This window comes from Oreochromis aureus, linkage group 3 (genome assembly GCF_013358895.1).
Source record: "Oreochromis aureus strain Israel breed Guangdong linkage group 3, ZZ_aureus, whole genome shotgun sequence".
Classification (NCBI taxonomy): Eukaryota; Metazoa; Chordata; class Actinopteri; order Cichliformes; family Cichlidae; genus Oreochromis; species Oreochromis aureus.
Window position 1 is genome coordinate 83,625,558 of NC_052944.1, and position 12,979 is coordinate 83,638,536.

Below are 12,979 nucleotides of genomic sequence, written 5' to 3' on the forward strand. Positions count from 1 at the left end.
TCAGCACTTACACACACAGACACAGAGAGAGCTATGGGTTTTCTTCAGTGTATTTCTCACATTCAGGATTCCTCTAGAACAAATGGCCATAATTTGCTAACCGTAGGAGATAGAACGGTCATTCTGACACCGTTTTGTTCAGAAGAGATGGGGGAATCTGGAGGTCTTCATAATTCAGAGATAAAATATAAATTATTAAAGATATATGACTTGTAATACACTGTAACTGAGTAGAGGCAAAGCAAAACTGCCTTGACTTGCCCTCAAACAACGTTTTGTAACTCTAAATCTATATGGAGCATCAAAATCATTCTTTCACCGCAAGAAACAGCAGGCTTTGGTGAACAGTCATGGAAATTTTCAGGTCTCTGTTTAAATCCATCAAAGAGATATGACGAGAGAAAAAAGTGCCTCATTTCCAGAGTTTGAAATCTGAAGAAATCTGAGCGAGGGACAAATTTCCTACCCTCAAACAAGTGTAATTCATGGCCAAACGGTAATAGGTGAGGAAAAAATTCTTGAATTGTGAGCATCAGGGATGTCTGAAGATATATTGGCACAAGCGTCATGTCTCAACTTTGTTTCGTTAAGGAGATATGACGATTTGAAAATGCCTCTCATTAGAGAATTCCAGCGCTGATTTTGAAGAAACTCTCCATTGAGTTTCTATGGAGAGTTTTGAGACTTTATGTTACTCTGAGTAGATTTGCAAAAAATCTATAAGTCCCACAACAATGATAGTGACATTTTCTGAAAGCCAGCAAAAATACCTACGTTTTGATGTATAATTTGTGGGGGTTGAGTGGAAATTGAGCGAGTAGCAAGAAGTTGTTCAGACATGAAGAGAAAATTCAGAAAGGACGAGTGCACACTCTGAGTTAATTGCATAGCAACCATAACAACGCATGTATTTTCTGAAAAATCACAATTTTGCAACTGAAAACTTAAAGAGGTATAAAATTAAAATGGTAGAAGATCTGAAAAAGCTGAATCACACAGCAATAGCCCAATAGTCTGAGAACATTTTAAAGTTTGAATGGAGTTTCTAGGTGAAAGTATGACAAAGTAGTTAAGTTTCAAAAACAAGCAAGTTTTAGCAGAATTGTGGAAGTTTTCCATTCATTTCAATGGGACAAATTAAAGGAAAAAAGTGTAATATTTTAAAAAGTATAACAGTAATAAACACCAAAAGTCATAGCACACATTAGCAGAAAGAGCAGAACAGTATAGAGTTTGAACGGAGAAAATCGGCTGAAAACTGAGGCAGTAGATAGACGGCAAAAAACGTACGGAAGTCCTAAGAATAATAATAAAGAACTAGAAAATTTGCATTTCCTGCGAAAATGCTGTGTGGATGCCTTAACGCTGAAGTTGGCTGCTGAAAAAGCTGAAAAAGCTGAAAATTTGCAAAAAGTTATATGGCGGTGCAGAAACTGGAAATTCTGCAGAAAACAGGTGAAGAAGCAGAATTTTTTTTGCTGAAAAGTGGTGAAAAGCCAAAAATTCTACTGAAAGGGGTAAAGACGGAGAAATCTTTGCTGAAAAGTAGTGGAAAAAAAATGTTACCCTGAGCAGGATTCGAAACTGGCCCTTCTGGTGTAGAGGCAGCTACTCATCTCACTGAGCCAAACTCATTCTGCCCAAGAATAGGTGGAGAGACTGCCAATTTTGCTGAAATGAGCAGAAGCTGCTGAGAATTGTGCTGATAAGAGGTGAAAAGGCTGAAAATTTTGCAGAAGAGTTGAATAAGCAAAATTCTGAAAATTCTGCTGAAAAGAGGTCAATCAGCATAATTTCTGCTGAAAAGAGGTGAATGAGCAAAATTCTGCTGAAAAGAGGTTTTTGCTTAAAACAGCTGAAAAAGCTAGGATTTGTGCTGAAAAGTGGTGAAAAAACTGGAAAATTCTGGTGAAAAGGGGTGAAGAATCTGACATTTGTGTTGAAAAGAGTTAAAACAATATAATTGTGCACTGAAAAAAAATAGTTGCCATAAGCGGGATTTGAACCCGGGCCTCCCGTTCTGAGAACTGCTGCTCATCTCACTGAGCTAAAACACAGCTCACTCCAGGGAGCAAAATCAGTGAGCACATTGATAATGTGTTCCATTCATTTCAGTGGTCAAAAGTCATAGCACACATTAGCAGAAATAGCAGAATTGTTTTAAAGTCTGAACATAGTATTTATACTATAACATAGTATTTCTTCTAAATCACAATATTTGAACCAAATGATAGTATTTCTGCAAAATCACAGTATTTCTGGTAAATCACAGTGTTTGTGCCAAATCACAGTATTTGTACCAAATCATACCACTTGTGACAAATCATAGTGTTAGCTGAATCTGTGCTAAAACACAGTATTATTAGTATTTATACTAAATAATATTTTTTCTTACAAATCATAGCATTTGTGCTGAACCATAGAAAATTCTGCCAAATCATAGTATTTGAGCCAAATCATACAATTTGTGCTGAAACATTGATTTATGTATGATTTATGATTTAGCAGAAACACTGGGACTTGGTAGAAATACTATGATTTACATGAAATACTTTGACTTAGCAGAAATACTATAATCTAGCAAAAAGTACTACAGCATAAATTCAGAAATTCTATCATTGAGCAAAATTACTAGGATTTAGCAGAAATACTATGATTTGACACAAATACTATGTTTTAACACAAAAATATGTTTTGGCTCAAAAACTTTTATTTTGCAGTTATACTATGATTTGGAAGAAAACTATGCTTTGGAAGAAATACTATGCTTTGGAACAAATACCATGATTTGGCAGAAATACTATGAGCAGTAATAATATAACATAGCAGAAATACTATTATTTGGGTGAATGCTATTGTTTGGCACAAACACTATGATTTAGCACTGTACAGAATGGTGTACGTCAGTTTAATGCTGGGTGGTGCTGCAATAGTAGCTATCCTCGGTCAGAATGAGAGGCTGGCATCCAGGGATTAGATTACCACAGGTGGAGTTTATTGGCAGTCAGATGGATGTTACAGGGAGATATGGCATACAGTAGGAGGATGTGGAGGGGTGATATGGTGTGGTTTCTATGATTAAGAACAGGGTATACATTACAACATGAATACGGATTAAAGATTAAAGAAACTGGCAACAAATTCCTCCACTACAAACCAGTCTGATACCACTTCTTTGCAGTGTTCACGTTTACTAAGGCACTACCCAAAAGGCACCACAAGAGGGCACTCCAACACAACAGATGACCTATGTACACTGATGCACTTAGTAACAGTCAGCCTCCTTGAATTGGCAGAAATACTGTGATTTAGTAGTAATACTATAACATAACAGATATACTGTGATGTTGCAGACATAGTATGTTTTTGCACTACTCATTTGTAGTGAAAAAAAAATAGCAATATAAATTACAGGTCTGTGATAGTGTATAAATTTGTAGTGAAAAAAAATGTTGACCAAGGTGGGATTGAACCCACGACCTTTGAGCTGCAGAGCCGTGTCATTACTGATTGCGCCACCTGGCAAGAGGGCAGGCGGCTGAAAAACAAAGAGATCAGCAATCAGAAATAGATCGCGGTGAGAGGCGAAAGCGCCGTTTTGGAGTTACAAAACGTCGTGTAACTCAAAAACTAGGAGGGCTATCAGCATCAGCAGTTGCTGAAAACAAGCGAAAAAGCAGAATTATCTGCTAAAAAGAGGTGTAGACGCGTTTGATGGAGATGGCTTTATGTGTAAGGGTACACTGAAGAGTGTCACGAAAGCAGAGTGCATGCAAGGGGTGATGATGTGTAGCAACTGTCACAGGTAGGACTCGAACCTCTGCCACCGGGTCTCACAGTAGCTTCTCAACCCTCTGAGCCAAATGAGGTCTGGTCACAAAGGGGGCGGGTGCCTAAAACACAGAGACTTGAGCAGTCAGACTTAGATCGCGGTGAGAGGCGTAAAACGCCGATTTTTCGGAGTTACAAAACGTCATGTAACTCAAAAACTAGGTGGGATAGAAGCACAATTCTTGTACTGGGTAAATCAGCAGACTTTGCTGAACTTTGACTGCGATTTTCATAGCTCTTTGTACCTCCGTCGCGGAGATATGACGAGAGAAGAAACGGCTTCATTTTAAGAGTTGGAAAACAAACGTAATTTATGGCTCAACAGTAAGATGACAGTAAAACTGCTCCAACCGTGACTGGCAGCACTGTCTGAAGATGAATTGGAACAAGCTTCTCATCTTAACTTTGCTTTATTAAAATTATTATGGCACATACAAGTCTTGCAAATAAGCACACAGGAAAGCTTGAGCTTGTAATTCCACCCCAAGCTGGTAGGAGAAGCTTTTTATTAAACACTTGCTTGTTCTACAATGTGCTTCAAGGGTCAATAACGGCATAACAGAACTCACTTATGGTACTGCATTCTTCCTTCCTATAAAACAATAACTGTCAGTGACTTTGTACCATAGTATAAACACAACATTCAAGACAACAGTTAAAAAGTAACGTAACCATAAACAATGAAACAAGAACATCTAAACAGCAGCACATGTCCCAAGGCATGATGGGAGAGGACTAGCTGTTCCCCAACACGCCACATTATTTATGATTTATGATTTGGCAGAAACACTGGGACTTGGTATGATTTACATGAAATACTTTGATTTAGCAGAAAAACTATAATCTAGCAGAAAGCACCTCAGCATAGCAGAAATTCTATGAGCAGAATTACTAGGATTTAGCACAAATGCTATGATTTGTCTCAAAAACCTTTATTTTGCAGTTATATTGTGATTTGGCAGAAATACTGTGCTTTGGAGCAAATACCAAAATTTGGCAGAAATACTATGAGCAGTAATAATATAACGTAGCAGAAATACAAATATTTTGTGGAAATACTATGATACTATGAAAAGCTAAAAACGATGAAAAGTTGCAAAAGTTGTATGGTGGTGAAAAAAAAATGCCCCACTGAGCAGGATTCGAACCTGGCCCTCCTGGTCTCAAGGTGGCTATTCATTTCCCTGAGCCAAAGTCATTCTTACAAAGAAGAGGTGGAGAGACGGACAATTCTGCTGAAATGAGCAGAAGCTGCTGAGAATTGTGCTGATAAGAGGTCAAAAGGCTGAAAGTTTTGCAGAAAAGAGGTGAATCAGCAGAATTTTTGCAGAAAAGATGTAAAGAAGCAGAAACTTGCGCTGTAAAGAGATGAATCAGCAGAGTTTCTGCTGAAAAGAGGTTTTTTTCTGAAAACAGCCAAAAAGCTGGAATTTGTGCTGAAAAGGGTGAAAAAATGAAAATTTTGCTGAAAAGGGGTGAAGAAGCTAAAGTATACCAAATCAAAGTATTTGTGCCAAAACATAGTGTTTCTGCCATATTGTGGTACTACTACATTACAACATGAATACGGATTAAAGACGAAAAGAAACTGGCAACAAATTCCTCCACTACAAACCAGTCTGATACCACTTCTTTGCAGTGTTCACGTTTACTAAGGCACTACCCAAAAGGCGCCACAAGAGGGCACTCCAACACAAGAGATGACCTATGTACACTGATGCACTTAGTAACAGTCAGCCTCCTTGAATTGGCAGAAATACTGTGATTTAGTAGTAATACTATAACATAACAGATATACTGTGATGTTGCAGACATAGTATGTTTTTGCACTACTCATTTGTAGTGAAAAAATTAGCAATATAAATTACAGGTCTGTGAAAGTGTATAAATTTGTAATGAAAAAAAAATGTTGACCAAGGTGGGATTGAACCCACGACCTTTGAGCTGCAGAGCCGTGTCATTACTGATTGCGCCACCTGGCAAGAGGGCGGGCGGCTGAAAAACAAAGACATCAGCAATCAGAAATAAAAGAGATTTCTGTTGAAAACATCTGAAAAAGCTGGGATTTGTGCTGAAAAGGGGTGAAAAAAATGAAAATTTTGCTGAAAAGGGGTGAAGAAGCTAAAGTATACCAAATCAAAGTATTTGTGCCAAAACATAGTATTTCTGCCATATTGTGGTATTTGTGCCACAAAAGTTACTACATTACAACATGAATACGGATTAAAGATGAAAGAAACTGGCAACAAATTCCTCCACTACAAACCAGTCTGATACCACTTCTTTGCAGTGTTCACGTTTACTAAGGCACTACCCAAAAGGTGCCACAAGAGGGCACTCCAACACAAGAGATGACCTATGTACACTGATGCACTTAGTAACAGTCAGCCTCCTACTTAGCCATTACGTAATACAGCGATATTACAGTGTACAAATTCACATAAATTTGCAGGGGAACAAACAAAGCAGGAACAAGCCCAAAACAATCAAATAACTGTGCTGCCATAGCTATCACTAACTAGCACATACGCTAAAGGTAACTAAAACAAATACACACAAGTAGCAGGGTAAACATCTTAAGCATGGAACATTAACTCACGTTTATGTGACACACACCATCCCCAACAAATACAGGATGGGCTATTTGCTCCCCTTCCCAGCAGCTCTCTCCTCAATCGTTAGCCCAGGAACGAAGGAAGACCATCTAGCTCAGAAGTCCCATGAATTCCCTCACTGCTCAGAGGCTGCTGGGTAATGTAGCTCACACTAATACAGGTTTTTCTACAAGCACAATTACTATAACATAGCAGAAATGCTGTGATTTTGTTGAAATACTATGCTTTAGGACAAATACTATGATTTGGCAGAAATACTATGTTTTAGGACATATACTATGATTTGGCTCAAATACTATGATATAGCAGCAATACTATGTTTTGGTACAAATGCTGCGCTTAGGCACAAATATTATGATTTGGCAGACACTATGATTTAGCAGAGATAATATGATTTGGCAGAAATACTAAACTTTGGCACAAATACTATAATTGAGTACTTTAAGATGAGAGAAATACTGTGATTTTGCAGAAATACTATGTTTCAGTACAAATACTATGACAAAGCAGAAATACTATGACTTAGAAGTAATACTATATAACAAAAGGGATTCCTCAAAATACTATGAAATTGCAGTAATTCTATGATTTGGCAGAAATACTGTACTGTCATTACAAATACAATGCTTTGGTACAAATACTATATTTTGATTTGAATACTATGATTTGGCACGAGTAGTATGATTTAGTACAAATACTACGAATTGGCAGAAATACTGTGACTTAGTAGTAATAGTATAACATAACAGATATAGACTGTCTGCAAAATCATACTATGTTTTTGCACAACTAGCACAATATGGCAGAAATACTATGATTTGGCACAAGTACTATGATTTAGTACAAATACTCTTATTGGCACAAATACTATGTTTCAGTACAAATACTACGATTTGGCAATAATACTGGGTTTTAGCACAACTACTGAGATTTGGGTGAAATACTATGATTTAGAAGAAATACTATGACTTCGTACAAATACAATGTTTTGGTTCAAATAATATGATTTGCAAAAATACTATGATTTGGCACAAGTACCATGATTTAGTACAAATACTACGATTTCGCTCAAATACTATGGAATTGCAGTAATACTATGATTTGGAATACTATGATTTGGTAGGAATACTATGCCTTAGTAGTAATACTATAACATAACAGATATACTATGATTTTGCAGAAATTCTATGTTTTTGCACAAATACTACAATTTGGCAGAAATACTATGTTTGGGCAGTAATACTATGATTTGCTATAAATACTATGATTTGGCACATATACTATAATCAGCAGATATACTATAACATAACAGAAATTCTACGACTTAGTAGTAACACTATAATATAACAGAAATTTTAACTGGGCACAAATAACATGATTTGGCACAAATACCATGATTTGGCAAAAAGATATCATGATTTGGCACAAATACGATCATATTGCAGAAATACTATGATTGGGTACAAATACTATGATTTGGCACAAGTACTATGAATAAGTACAAATACTATGATTTGGCAGAAATACTATGATTTAGCAGAAATACTATGTTTTAACATAAATAATATCTTTTGACACAAATTTCTGCTAAAGGTACTATTTCTGCTTTTTAGCAGAAATACTGTAATTTTGCACAAATACTATGATTTGGGATAAATACTGTGATTTGGCAGATATACTATATTCAGCAAATATACTATAACATAACACACATTCCTCCACTTAGTAGTAATAATATAACATAAAATAAATATTATGGTTTTGCCCCAAAACCATGATTTGGCACAAACACCATGATTTTTTTTCAAAAATACTATGATTTAGCAGAAATACTATGATTGAGCAGAAGTACTAAGATGTAGTAGAAGTACTTTGATTTAGCACAAATACTATTATGGAGGAGTAATACTTTAACATGGGAGAAATATTGATACTCACACACGCATACACAGAGAGCAAAGTGTACAGGGGCTGTTGAGAGTCTGGGCTTGGTATATCTAGGTCAGCTAAATTGGCTGCACCTGCTGTAATCAGCACTTACACACACAGACACAGAGAGAGCTATGGGTTTTCTTCAGTGTATTTCTCACATTAAGGATTCCCCTCGAACAAATGGCCATAATTTCCTAACCGTAGGAGCTAGAACGGTCATTCTGACACCGTTTTGTTCAGAAGAGATGGGGAATCTGCAGGTCTTCATAATTCAGAGAAAAATATAAATTATTGAAGATATATGACTTGTAACACACTGTAACTGAGTAGAGGCAAAGCAAAACTGCCTTGACTTGCCCTCAAACAACGTTTTGTAACTCTAAATCTATATGGAGCATCAAAATCATTCTTTCACCGTAAGAAACAGCAGGCTTTGGTGAACAGTCATGGAAATTTTCAGGTCTCTGTTGAAATCCATCAAAAAGATATGACGAGAGAAAAAAAGTGCCTCATTTCCAGAGTTTGAAATCTGAAGAGATCTGAGCAAGGCACAAATTTCCTACCCTCAAACAAGTGTAACTCATCTCAAAACGGTAATAGGTGGGAAAAAATTCTTGAATTGTGAGCATCAGGGATGTCTGAAGATATATGGGCACAAGCCTCATGTCTCAACTTTGTTTCGTTAAGGAGATATGACGATTTGAAAATGCCTCTCATTAGAGAATTCCAGCGCTGATTTTGAAGAAACTCTCCATTGAGTTTCTATGGAGAGTTTTGAGACTTTATGTTACTCTGAGGAGATTTGCAAAAAATCTATAAGTCCCACAACAATGATGGTGACATTTTCTGAAAGCCAGCAAAAATACCTACGTTTTGATGTATAATTTGTGGGGTTAAGTGGAAATTGAGCGAGTAGCAAGAAGTCGTTCAGACATGAAGAAAAATTCAGAAAGGACGAGTGCACACTCTGAGTTAATTGCATAGCAACCATAACAACGCATGTATTTTCTGAAAATCCCAATTTTGCAACTGAAAACTTAAAGAGGTATAAAATTAAAACGGTAGAAGATCTGAAAAAGCTGAATCACACAGCAATAGCCCAATAGTCTGAGAACATTTTAAAGTTTGAATGGAGTTTCTAGGTGAAAGTATGACAAAGTAGTTAAGTTTCAAAAACAAGCAAGTTTTAGCAGAATTTCTGAAGATTTCCATTCATTTCAATGGGACAAATTAAAGGAAAAAAGTGTAATATTTTAAAAAGTATAACAGTAATAAACACCAAAAGTCATAGCAAACATTAGCAGAAAGAGCAGAACAGTATAGAGTTTGAACGGAGAAAATCGGCTGAAAACTGAGGCAGTAGTTAAACGGCAAAAAACGTACGGAAGCAACTTGAAGAATAATAATAAAGAAGAAAGAGAAACAGGATCTCAATAGTGTGGAAGCCCTTTTAGGGCATCCACACAATAAAGAGAAACAGGAACTCAATAGTGTGGAAGCCCTTTGAGGGCATCCACACAATAATAAGAATAATAAATCCGAGGAATAGTAATATGTGTGCCTCTTGGCATAGGCACACATAATAATAAATCCGACGAATAGTAATATGTGTGCCTCTTGGCATAGGCACACATAATGAGACACAGAAGGAGAGCACAGCTGGGAGAAATCAGGACTGACGAGACAAGGGAGCAAAGCAGGACACATTTACATAAGACACAGACCTTCAAAGTAAAACAGGAAGTATGACACAGAGACATGAACTTGGCACAGTGGAGACAGCAACTAAGAAACACAGAGACATAAACCATAAGACAGAGGACTCTAAGAACCGAAAGACACAGAGGGAAACTCAACATGCAGACAGACTACACAGAACAGAGGGGACACAGAGAAACACGAAGGGCAAGGGATCAAAACTAGAAACGATACAACTCACAAGCACAATATTACAAAAATCATAAAGAATTAAACATTCTGGGTCAGGGGACCCAGGACCCTGACATTTATAAAGGGCGACTGTTGTTGTGATATGGCGCTATATAAATAAAATTGAATTGAATTGAATCTCTAATCTCTGACCAGTTTGTAGTTTATGTGTTTGAGTTCAGTTTGAAATAGCTAAAGGAGCTTTAAAATGCTAAGTTTCAAACAAACAACATATAAGAACATAAGATGGAAACAAACACATACAGAGGTGTGAAACAGTGTTTGTTTCCTTCCTGGTTTCCTGTTATTGTCACACTTAACCAAGGCAAATGTTCAGAGGAATGTAGCTCATCATAAAAATATGAAAAAAAAGTTTATGTTAAGGCACAGAAAATGTCTTTTTTTAAATTTCTGTAAATAGTGAAAAAACAGGAACTTTCTCTTATTTAATTGTTTCTCTGTTACTTCATTTAGTTTAGTATGAGTGGTCATGTAGGAGAAGGTCCTCGTTCACATTCTGCAAAAACGTCCATTGGGTCGATTTAGAGACTTTGCCAGACTGATTGGGGCCCCTAGTCTATCTTTAACACCCATGCATTAGATTGTTTATGTCTAAGAAAAGATGAAAGAATAAAACTCTAAAAATGAAGCAAATGACATTTATTTTAAATATGAGGATAACGAGCTGATCAAGTGTTCCACGGCCAGAACGAAAACATTTCAAAGATAAAAATGATAAAAACTGCAGATCTGTTGAACCAGCTGATCCAACAACAACAAAAAAAACCCCTCAGAAAATAAAGTAACTGACATTAATTTTAAATATGAGAATAATTCCACCAAAGAGGCTTTTTATTTTCAGGCTTTGGTTGTTTGAGGCTCAGTTATAGACGATGATGCTTGAATTCAAACAGGCAGACAACATGAAAGATGAGGAAATCCCTGAGCACTGTGCAGAGGACTCTGAGGATCCTCAGCCGTCACTGTGACACGTGCCTGTATGTGCACATCTTTACTTTTAATAAGATGTTTCAACATGCAGACATGAATCTAACACAGTAACAGCTGCCTTTGTTTCAGATCCAGCAGAGAAGAAGAAGCTCATCCCAGTTCACTGACAGAGACAAAGTTTTGATGCTGTGATAACGACTCTGAGCCGATGACTCACTCTGATAACTCTGATAACATCTCCCTCCCAGTAATAACCTCCCAGCAGCAACTGTCACAGGCAAATGAGGATGAGGCAGGATAGTTTCACTTCCTGCAGTTACAGTGAAACAGTCTTTGTAATTCACATCTGTGGGACTCATTTAAGTTTTTTGTCCTGACAGTGAAACTCTTACAGATACAGATGTGATGCTGCTGCACATGTTAGTAAATCTGTCTCTAAATCTTCTTTAAAATTTTGTAGTGAATCTTTGTAGTGAACACATGTTTTTCAAACACCAGGGTCAGAACACACTGTGGAAAAGTAAGATGCACATTTTGTAGTCCATCTTCTGGTCATTGTTGTTTTTTCCCTGTGGATATCCAGCATCACGTTGTTAATGAGAGAGAGTGTAAAGTCACACAGCTCTGTTACTTTCCTAACTCCTTATCAGTTCTCCTAGCGACCTTTCCTTCACCTCATTGGTGTTTTCACTGAGGTCAGAGAAAGGAGGTTAGGAAAGGAGACAGGAGAGACTTTTAGAGCACACAGGTAACGGCTGCACTGAGCATGAAGGTGTGTCTGAAACATGATGAAGCACGTCTGGTGCAATGATTACAATCTGCTCCGGGGCAGCTGGAGAGTCGCGTTTGTTGTTTTCGAGTTTGGAAAAATATAATAAGAGCCAGAAACTTCTCAACAGAAAATAGTCTTTTAATCTTTTTTTTTTATTTATTTTATTTTGTAGGATCCATTAGAGTGACAGTGGACACATTTAAAGTGATGTTAGTGGAGAATTTTCTGAGTCTTCAGTAAAAAAGGTTGAAAGTTTGATTATAGTTGTTCAAATCTGTCCCAAACTGATTTCCTGTTCTTTGTATGTTTGTCACACGTAAATGTTTCAGATCAGGACCATGTAGGTTTTGACTTGTTCCCCTAACAACAAACACCTTCATTTACAATCTTCATTTTTTGTTTTCTTTGTTAATATTTAAATGTGTTTGATCTGAAACATTTAATTATTCATTTCCATTCTTGTTCTTAATGCTTCTTTTACCATCACAGCACTATGAACTGTGGGTAATCCCTCAGGTCCACAGAGATGAGGACTTATAAAAATGTGAAGAAGTACTCAAAGTGTGTGGAGAGAGTCGTCATGCACTTGATAACATGAGCCCTCAGAGGCCGACACAAAGCTGTGACTGTTTATCTGCACGTCTCAAACACTCCATTTGTCTGCAGGCTGAGTGATCTGACTGAGCTCAGCCTCCATTTTCTACAAGGAGACGCTCAGAGAGGCTTTCAGTTTCATTTCACAGGAACAGCTTTGCTTCTGTTTTGCCTGCAGCTGCTGCACAGAACACATCCTGTTCAACCTGTTTGTGAGACAAACTGACACAATATAAAGAAGAAAGTCACCTCCATCACAGAGAGGAAGTGTACTCAGTTACTCTGCTCTACTTACATTACTTACATTCATGTGACTTACAGGAAGCTGCTGAAAACCTGATGTGTTCTTGCAGTC